The sequence below is a fragment of the Photinus pyralis genome, unplaced genomic scaffold (genome assembly GCF_008802855.1).
Source record: "Photinus pyralis isolate 1611_PpyrPB1 unplaced genomic scaffold, Ppyr1.3 Ppyr1.4_LG2, whole genome shotgun sequence".
Classification (NCBI taxonomy): Eukaryota; Metazoa; Arthropoda; class Insecta; order Coleoptera; family Lampyridae; genus Photinus; species Photinus pyralis.
Genome location: NW_022170403.1, coordinates 22,108,629 through 22,119,279, shown reverse-complemented (window position 1 = coordinate 22,119,279; position 10,651 = coordinate 22,108,629). Strand labels below are relative to the sequence as shown.

Below are 10,651 nucleotides of genomic sequence, written 5' to 3'. Positions count from 1 at the left end.
AGATTTTCATGTAGATTTCAAAAATGTAATAAAATATAGGTTTTTTTTAAATAAATAAACGTTTAATGAAAATAATAGAACAAGAACAAATTACATATAAGAACGGGGTTTTAAAACATAATAAATTTCATCAAAAGAATTACAAAAAAAAGGTAAAGTTCCTAAAATACATTCATTTTGAATTTCTATACCTACCCGTTGGTAAATAAACTGGGTTGAGCGGGACTCTCCTGTTTTTTGCCTGAGTCTTTTACCAATTGCCGCTGTCATCATTTTGGCTTCATTTCCCCACGGACCCATGGTCTCTACAGCGAATCCGTTAAAAATAAATGTAGGTTCTAAAGCAGCGTAAGTATTTTTCTTTCTGCGTTCAGCTAAAGCGGCTGCAGAACCTGCTTTCTTCATCGAGGAGAAGAGATATGAAGGACATAAGGTATCAACACAAGTAAAGTCCCATGCCAGACATCTTCCTTCCATCCAAGGTGTTAAAGTTCTCCCATCGGGTCGTTTTTTATCAATTCCAAAAAGATCAGGAGGTTCTAAGATGACTGAATAACCAGCCTCATGGAATGCTCTTTTCTGACATTCTAAGATGTTTCGATGGCGACTGTACTTTCCTGTGTTCTTCTGACAAGATAAACCATGATGCCTAAACTTATCCACATTGACACCACATTTACAAATATGAGGAGTACAAACTGTAGCACCTAAGCGTAAAGCAACACTTATCTGCAAAACAGAATCTTCAAGATGTGTGGAGATTTGCCTTGCAGGAAGAGCTAGTAACCAAGCGCCTGACTCTTTTTCTTTCAGTGCTAACAGCCTTGCTTGGTGTACTGGATCATTGACGAATTTATTGAACAATTGATCGAATCACTTTTCAACCAAAGGAGTGTCCCAAGATTTTTGGATGTGACGAATTTCTTCAGCAGGTTCTTGAGATTCAGCAAGTATCTTCCATTGGTTAATTGTATCAGAAATCCATTCTGCATCATTGCAATCAATAATCTGAGAAACGACAGGAAGCACGAAAAAGATCGAAGCCAAATAGGCTGGAAGGGCTAATCTTTCCGTACTTCTGACTCCCAAACCACTATTATTAACAGGCAGATTGGACTGTAACGATACTGTATCAGTCATTTCAATATTACAAACAGATCCAATAGCTTTTATAAATTCATTATCAAGAGCAGCTAGGCAGTCAGTAACAAGGAATGCAGGAGAAGTACGTAAAACGTACAACAGCTTTGGTACAGCTAGACAATTCTTGAGTAAAAATAGTCCATGATGAGCTGATATTAATTTTAAACGAGTCGACAAAATTTTGAAATTTTCTAATTTGGCCATAAGACAAGTCTTTATAGAGGATGTATTCAGAGGAGATCCCAATAACATAAAGGATTTCAGATCTGGAAACTGAATACCTGGAGCTGCACGAAGGATACGAGAAAAAACCTCCTGTTTCTGTTCTTCGGATCCGCCTGTACAAAAAGCTTCACATTTTGCTACATTTAGATGCAGTCCTAATTCAATAGTTGAATTTTTGATGGATTAGAGATCATCTAAAACTGTGTCAAATTCACCACCTAAAGTCCAATCGTCAAGGTAGCCAACTTTAAAAGGAGATTTCAGGTTTTCAGTTTATCCAAGCACATTAGACAAAATAACAAAGGTCCTAACGGGTCACCTTGTTGTACTCCACAAGCTGATAAAATGACATTCTTACCATATGATAACGAAGATGGAAATCCATAGGCTTGATGTATAAATTTGTAGTATGCTGGGAAAAGGTTCATCCAAGGCCCAAGCAGAAAGAACTTTGCCACGACGAACCATATTAAAGGCATTAGAAAATCCAATTTCAGTAAAACCTTGCAAGAGTCAGAATTGACTTCAATGAATCTTCTAGCACCATGAACAACTGCTTCTGCACCTCCCTTAGTTCCAAAACCCAATTGGTAAGGTCTACAAAACTCTCCAGCTCTCTGATGTACACGGGAACAGATGATTTTCGCAACTAAACGGCGTAGAGTCATTCCAACGACAGTAGGCCTTACTCCTCCATCCTTTTTATTCAGAGCTATCAGTGAAGCTCCAAAGAAAATATGACGGAAGAATTCAGGTATTTCCCCTCGTACGATCAAATTCACAAGTCGTGTTAGTGATAATCCAAGCTGATATGACGGATGTTGAAGATCCAACGACTTTCCAAGCAAATCTTTAAAATGTTGTGGTCGAAAACCATCGATACTTCCAGCGGAATCATGAGGAAAACTTGCTACAGCAGATAACAATATTCTTTCAAAGTAATTTCCGGAAATGGTGGCAGATCATCTGGAATAGGCAAGAGGTCAATATCAGGGGGAGACAGAGGATGTTTCATTTCCAGCATTCGAAGTGAATCCTCAGAGTAAGCAGCAATAGAGTCATCTGAACATAGAATACGTACAGCTCCGCTAATATTTCCAGCTTCAATTTTCGAAGTAACCCGACGACCTAAAAGATTATCTCCGTCTCCAAAAACTCTGTTTGCAGATTTACCCTCTCCAAAAAGATCTGATGTATCACTTAAATTAGAAAGATTCTTGAGGTTTCGTTTAATCACAGTAGTAAGAGAAGTTTTTCGGTCAGTTTTTTTTTTGATCCAGGTAATTTGAAAACTTTATATGCAAACAAAGACAGTTGCTTCCAACTTTCAAAAGAGTTTTTATCAATGCAATTATTGATAGTTTCGGACAAAGAATCAGCAATAAGTTCACGGAGAGACCGTGGAATCCTTTTTATCAGTGTAAATGAATGTTTTAGTGTTTGCAAAGTAGAAAGCAGATTATCGTGATTAATGACATCTGGAGTTGTCCTATCATTTTGAACCGTCTGATTTTTTTTTGTCAGGAGAAGCTTCTTACATTTAACCGAGTTAAAGTGTCTTTTCAAACCATGTTTCGTCGTGCACAAATGATTGCATTGTGAGCAGCGCAATCCAATATCACGGCCGGTTGCAAGACGGTTGGAATATACATGAATTAGGAAATCCGGAGTTACATATAAGCCGAGATTAGTCCACGATCGGGTTTCTCTTAGATTTTGAAATTCTAGAATTATTATAATCCAACGCCAGGTCGTTGTGAATTCACCCCTATTTTGACACAACACTAATTTGACGTTTGTGAGGTGATAGCGTAGTGTTAAATCTGTTGATCACGGTTACGGATCACATCAACAAAAATGAGGAAGGAGAAGTGAAAAAATTACACAGAGGTAGAGAAAGAGTTTCTATTAGAAACGATCAAAAGGTTAGTAAGTATAATTAGTATAGATATTGTAATTTTATTGTATAATTTCTTTATGTATAACTGATGATAAGAAAATAATATACCTATACACTATACAGTTCAGTTTTTCAACAATAGTAGAAAGTAAGGTAACAAATGGACCATTGTGCGAGAAAAAAAATGATACTTGGAGAAAAATTGCTAACGCCCTCTCAAGTCTGCATCGAAACCCAATACTCATTTTCAAATTCTCCCCAACAAGGTCCAACATTTTCCGTACCGGGTCTTTGAAAATCGGAAGCGCTGTTTGAAATCGAGATCATCATAATTTTCCATTGGATTTGCCCTGTCTCTAAAAAGTCTTGGCCTAGGCAAAACCAATTCATCATTGTCGCTTTCCAGACTTGATAATGATGTACCTATCTGACATTAATTTGTACGTTCTGCCTAGGGAATGCAATACCGGGATCGCGGGATCTCGAAATACCGGGATCCCGCAGCATTTTTGCGGGATTAATCCCGTACAGAAATTAAGCGGGATCCCGCGGGATTTGCGGGATTGCAAAATTTACGACGTTGTTTAAAATTTATTAATAAAACGCGTAACGGAGAAGTGCAGATACGTACAGGTCGTCCGTAAATCAATATCTCGAAAACCGCCATTTTGAAAATTTTGTTTCTACGTCCATTTAATTTATACGATCGAATCCTGCAACTTTTATTTGAAACTTTTTTCGATAGCTCTCTTTGTTACTAAAATATTGACCTTTTTAAAAATGTCGATTTTCACTTTTTTTCCAATTATCTACAAAAAGAATTATTTTTTCAAAATATCGCGTCGAAATATCAACCAGCATCAAAAACTACACAACTTTGCCAATTTAACCGAATCTGTACGTAAGTTTAACAATAACAGAGATAATCATCCTACTCAATTTAAAACACCCTGTATACTCGTCGATGGTTTATAAAAACTTTAGTAGTACAGTATGGCTGTATTAATTGTAGTGAATATTCTAGAAATCCAGATAAACGTGGAGGCCGAAAGCGGATGTGACGCATCCTTTCCGGGAAATACGATATGTTTTGTTGGAGAATATTCGGTTAATCCGCACAAAATTGCATATTTCCCAATACATTTAAAATTTTGCGGGATCCCTCGGGATTAACATAAAAGATCCCGCAAATACCGGGATCAAAATTTTGCCGCGGGATTGCATTCCGTAGTTCTGTCGTTATAATTCCAGTTTAATTCTCCGATTTGACGAATTAGAATAATTTTGATTTAATCAATGACAAATGTAGGATTACAACTTCATGCAACCCAAAACCAACGTAATCAGGGATTATAGTAGGAATAAACTTAGATTAGAATAATCAAGATTAGTTTAATCCAATACTTGATCATGCAACTATGTTGACTTGTTTAATCTCGGATTTGGCAAATAATCTTGGATTTCGATTATAATTCGCTTTCTTGCAACCGGGCGAGAGTCATAAATCTGATCTGATGTTTGTTGTAAATTGACGTCGGGATTTTCGTGTGGCTCTGAATTAATTTCTGGATGACTTTTTCCTAAATGAATATTGAATCCTCTTTGCGATTGAAAAATTCTGTCACATTCATTACATTTATAACTTTGACAAGCACTGGTGTCAAACAAAATATTGTCTTCTTTGTCCAAATAATTGTTTTTAGAAAGCCCAGCATCAAGCAAATCTTGTGAACAGATATTGAAGTTCTTAATTGAGGATGTAGTAGACGGATATGTATATTTTCTTGTATATTTACTTGTAAATCGAACTTTTTCTTCAGAAGAACAAACACTGTCAGTATCTGACATTACAGTAGAAATTTAATTATTTAAAATAAGAAAGTTGCTATCCACTTCCGGTTACCGGAAGAAGAAACGAAACACTGCATGCGCCTTATTATTTGAAAAAATGTAAAAATATTTGTCAAAACTTTATCATCGATCAAAAGGGCGCAAAAACAGCAGAACAAAATAATTCATAAAATCAATCAATCAATAAATCCAATTTTTCGAAAATATTTCAAAAACCAAGAAATTTTTCAGGGATTTCTAAACGCTATCTTCTTACACTTTTGATTTCTCCCATTTAACAAAATTACTCTTTCTAGAATTCCCATAGTGGCCCTCCATTTTACAAATACAGTGTATAAGTAAATCCCTAATATTTCCCGTTTTTCCAGATGATCTACTCGATTCCATAGTAGTACGTACAACACATTTTTAAACGCAGTCGAGCTAGGCATGTGTAGTATAGTAAGTATTCAGTATTATTATTTCGATGGATGTATGGTTTTCCTAAAATTACGAATTTTTTGAATTTGGTCTAAACAGAAATATGCGCTAGACAAGAAATAATATTATAAATATGTAGATCTAAATATAAAAGACGCGCACGTTTCACGTTTGTTTTATATTTATACACTGTAATAAGTGTTATAAATACCTACATCCCTGATAACACTTTATCTTGCTAGACAACATTGAATAAGTATGGTTACTTATTCAATGGAAACAAGTCCATGTCAGGATGGCCGAGCGGTCTAAGGCGCCAGACTCAAGATTAAGCTTGCCCGCAAAGCGGGTTTTGGGAATTCTGGTCCTCTATGAGGGCGTGGGTTCGAATCCCACTTCTGACAACTTTTTTAACGAGATGATATTTTAATAATATGTATTATTTTCGGGTAAAATACCCAATAACGGAATTTGCAGTTGTCAACAAATAATTACAGACTAAATTATTCAACATAAATTACAAATATAAATGACCAACAATAGGTATATAAAGCAAACAAAACTTCCAATTACCAACTACACTTAAATACTCGTAGCAACTATAAAATGCATTTGACATTAGGTAAATGATCCTGTTACGGTACTGTAAACAATGCAAGTACTACTAGTTTTGAGATATAGTATATTTCAACCTCTTACCTAGTTTCTAACCGACAACCAAATTACTACACTTAAAATACGATAGTACGCAATAAACAAAAATTAATCGATAAATTTAGATATACCTTTATAAAGCCCTTGCGAAGAAATTTTGCATTGACATTAACCTAGTCTTCCAAATTATCTTATTATGAGAAGTATTCACACACCCTGAATGACTATAAACCCCAAGGTTAAAAAAAGTTTGTCAGAAGTGGGATTCGAACCCACGCCCTCATTAAGGACCAGAATTCCCAAACACCCAGTAGATCGGGCAAGTATAACCTTGAGTCTGGCGCCTTAGACCGCTCGGCCATCCTGACATATTTATGTATTTTTGAGAACTCGTATAGGATTCGAATTACTGCGTCGCTTATAACTGTTTTATCAGTAAATGTTAGTACACTATGATGACCTATTGCCTTTACAATATATTAATAATTGATAGTGTTACAGTTTGTTCAACGTAAATCAACACGATCTCTAATTATTTGCAATTAACTTTAACAAACCCATTGATGACTTCAGGAAATTTTCCCAAACAATACGATGGCATTCCTTTTATTTTCTACGTACCTAACTATTAAGAAAACCGTACAAAGGATAAAAAATGTATTTCTCTATGTAACTATTATCTACACAACCAGTTACATGCTTTCCATTGATTCTTCAGGTATTTCATTTCATAAAAATCATTTGTTCCAGTTCATGGAACCATTGCTGTAGTAGCTCAGTACAAATTTCTATTGAATGAGCGGAATACATCGACATACTAAAGATATGCACCTGAAAAGGAACAATATTGTACCGCTACTTGTTGGTATTGCTTTGGGGTGGGAATTTCTCCCTTCCGACAACCAAACCAAAAAATAATTTAAAAATTGTAACAAAGGAAAAACACAAACGTCGTCTTCTCGACGAATTCCTTTACGCAATATTTAGACACCGGAAAAGTGACAGTGATACATCAGTACTTCTTGGCTCGTTACATTAAAAAAGTTGTCAGAAGTGGGATTCGAACCCACGCCCTCATAGAGGACCAGAATTCCCAAACACCCGGTAGATCGGGCAAGTGTAACCTTGAGTCTGGCGCCTTAGACCGCTCGGCCATCCTGACACATATATTTGAGAACTCGTATAGGATTCGAAGTACTGTGTCGCTGTTTTATCAGTAAAATGTTAAGTACATTATGATGACCTATTGCGCTTCAAACATATTAATAATTGATGATAGTGTTACGGCTGAACAAATAATACAGAATACGATCTCCTGGAGTCAACACGGTCTCCAATTTCTTACCATCGACTTTAACAACCCTATTAACGGTTTCAAGCAATTTTCCAAACAATGTACTTATACGAAGCTGTTTTTTTTGTATAAAGAAAATATTTCTACGCAAGTACATCTAGTCCACCGTTTCTTCTGGCGTTTCATTCCATAACAATCATTTGTTTTAGTCCATGGTCCGTTCCTGTAGGAGCTCAGCACAAATTTCCATTAAATGACTGGAAGAAGGTTCATCGACATGATAAAGATGCCGGTCGGTAAATAGTATCCACCGCTTATTTGGATACTCTCTGCCTATGATTTCACAACATTCAAATGACGTTTATGAGAAAATTGTTATATGTTTAAAAACACGGCCAATACTGCGAATAAGCCCCAATAATCCAACACCCTCAGATTTTCGATGGCACAAAGTAAATACCTTCATAAATCAAAAAGTTTGCAATTCGATTTTAAGGTTTGCCCTATTTAGAAATTTGTGAAATAGTAGTCACTCTTCGTAGGCTAATGATTAATGTATCCGCAATTCTCTGTGAAATGAAACTTGGTTTTATAATTTTACTAAAGTAACCGCTCACCTCTCTTACTTCTGCGACTGATTCCCCTTTCTCGTTCAAAATAGCGAATAAGATTAGAAATAAGTTGCTTACTTTTTCTTGGTAAACTCGATGCCATTTTTAGGTTACATATATAATTTTTGGTGCAGAATTAATATCGGATTTTTTATCGGCCAATGTAGCAAAACGCGATAAAGTTAGCAAATAGTTGATGTGTCGCATTGTAAACGTAAACTGTCACAATTTCGATAGAAAACAAAACAAAAAACCCTTTTCACTAAGGGCGTTTGGTTTTAGTTTATAGGTATATAATTGTGAATTGCATTGATCAGTCTAACATAAAGACGTAATTCCAACGTTTATTGTGGTTTAAACTGATTTTTTGTTATTTTGTTAATACGTTAGCATTACAATATTCTCCAAATACAGAACCGAACACGTGCGCGCAAACTAAGGAAAATCCTAATTTAAATAATTTGTTATGCTTCAAATTGTAGCAAAAGTTTACCCTGTGTATATCCCTTAATTAATATTCAATACATGATACCTTTTCGCAAGTGTTTCTAATTAACCATCGCTTATAAACCTCGTTTAGGATATCTACTAATAAGATCACTGCTCAAGTGGCAATAACTGGTGAATATTGGAGCTCGGACACGTGAAAACGATCGCAACGGTACATCGCGCTCCCTCATTTCTTGTCGTAATTCTGTTTGATCCGTGGTCTCGTCAATTGCTCTCGATCTCCACGTGTATGTAAAAACGCACACAACTGTCTAGCTATCCCAAATAAAACGTTAATTATGTCTCCCTAGGTGATAATATGTTTAGTGACGATCTCTCATTTTTCAGTGACCATGGTTAGCTCGTTCTAGATGAGCCACCCTCTAAAAATGTATTGAAGCTGATCGAAAAGGGAAGTAGATAACCGTTTATTTCAACTACGAAAAAGTCGAAGATGAATTCATTGAACTAACAAACATTAAGTACATTAAAAGAGCATTTCAATTATAGCGACAAGTTGCTGCGCGTTCGAATACATTTGGGAAAGTTTCCAAGTTCAAGCAAGTTTCCAACATGACGTTATCCAGGAGCGCTATGAAACATCCATCATAATGTCATTTTGCGAAGAGATAGCAATCAACTTTCATCCAAACAGGTTTATAGCAAGTTTAACATCGATTTACGGTGATTATCCGATCTAAAAAGCGCTTTAATCGAGCGTACGTACATAATTAATTTTACTGTCCAATGTGACTTGAGACAAATGCCATGGGAGCGATTTCGATCAAGTTTCGATTTGTGCGTTAATCCCAATCCTTATTTTTTATGTTTAGGTAAATTTCAATTGAAAAATGCTTCTCGTGTATTTTATATAAAATCGACGATTTTGATGAGGAAGCTAAAGTAGAGCCTCGCTCATTTTTTCATAGCCGGAGGGAAGCGCCCTACGCAAAGTACTTAAACATACTTTTTTAATTAGCGGAGATTGAAAGTAACTCAAAGGCCAGATTGACGTTTTCGTTTCTCTCGCCTAAATCTGTTTGTTCAGCTCATAAAAAATGTTTGCTGTGCATAGGGTAAACCCGCCTAAGAGCGCGCACTGTCCAAGAGTACGAATTGCATTTAATAAAAACAGTTTAAATCATATTCATCCACGTCGTATTGCAAGTCGTGTATTGGCGCGTAAAGGTTGTTTGTGAAAAGTTTGGTTAAGTTCCCGTGACTAATAACGGTATTATAGGTAAGTTCAGTTTGGATTGATGTATGATGTAATTTTTAAGGTCCGTGACTTAACGTTTATTGTGTTTGCTAATAAAGTACAATCGTTTCCAATCAAATATGTACTATTTGTTATGTTTTTATCATGATATAGGCTGATACATTTTGGAGGGAAACGAAACGCTTAATTTTAAACGGTATTTTTATTTACTTGTGCGCCGTTGTCCAAGAGTGCGCACTTCGCGTCTGTCCAAAAGTGCGCAATGCGTACTCTTGGACAGTGAGGCCAGTAGCAATAATGTTTTTATTTTCAGATATGGGCCCGCGATATAAGCGGACTTCAAAACGTAAATTGATATTCACGGAGGCAGTTATGAATAATGTAAGGACAAGATTGAAAAATGGAGACGCAAAAAGAAGGATTGCTGTAGATTTAGGCATAAATGAAAGTACCTTAAGAAAAAGATTGAAAGCAGATTCAGTTCCAGTTTCTCTAGGTAGATTTCGTAGAGTGTTTTCTGATGAAATGGAAGTGAGCCTAAGAAACCATATTTTAAAATTGGACCAAGTTTTTTATGGAATCACAATGAAAGATTTGCAGTTTTTAGCTTTTGAGTTTGCAGAAGCTAACCACATACAACACCCTTTTAATAAGGAAAAAAAACAAGCAGGGGACGATTGGTGTAAAGGATATAGAGATAGACACAACCTGTCTATAAGGCAACCCGAAAAAACAAGCATCGCTATAGGACCACGGGTTTTAACAAGGTACAGGTCTCTAGATTTTATGAAAATTTAAAAGCTGCTTATTTAAAATACCAGTTTTCCGCAAGAAGAATCTATAAC

The 10,651-nt window shown here is 35.9% G+C and overlaps 3 non-coding genes across 3 annotated transcripts; 1 reads left to right on the top strand and 2 right to left on the bottom strand.

The window, feature by feature from the left end:
• The first annotated feature begins 5,828 nt into the window (after positions 1-5,828).
• Trnal-caa lies at positions 5,829-5,943 on the top strand. Its single transcript has 2 exons — positions 5,829-5,866; positions 5,899-5,943. It is a non-coding gene; the product is annotated as a tRNA-Leu (tRNA).
• A 501-nt stretch (positions 5,944-6,444) lies between these two features.
• Trnal-caa lies at positions 6,445-6,561 on the bottom strand. The gene is made up of 2 exons: positions 6,524-6,561; positions 6,445-6,489 (listed from the first exon to the last, which is right to left on the bottom strand). It is a non-coding gene; the product is annotated as a tRNA-Leu (tRNA).
• A 677-nt stretch (positions 6,562-7,238) lies between these two features.
• On the bottom strand, positions 7,239-7,355 carry Trnal-caa. Its single transcript has 2 exons — positions 7,318-7,355; positions 7,239-7,283 (listed from the first exon to the last, which is right to left on the bottom strand). It is a non-coding gene; the product is annotated as a tRNA-Leu (tRNA).
• Positions 7,356-10,651: the final 3,296 nt, after the last annotated feature.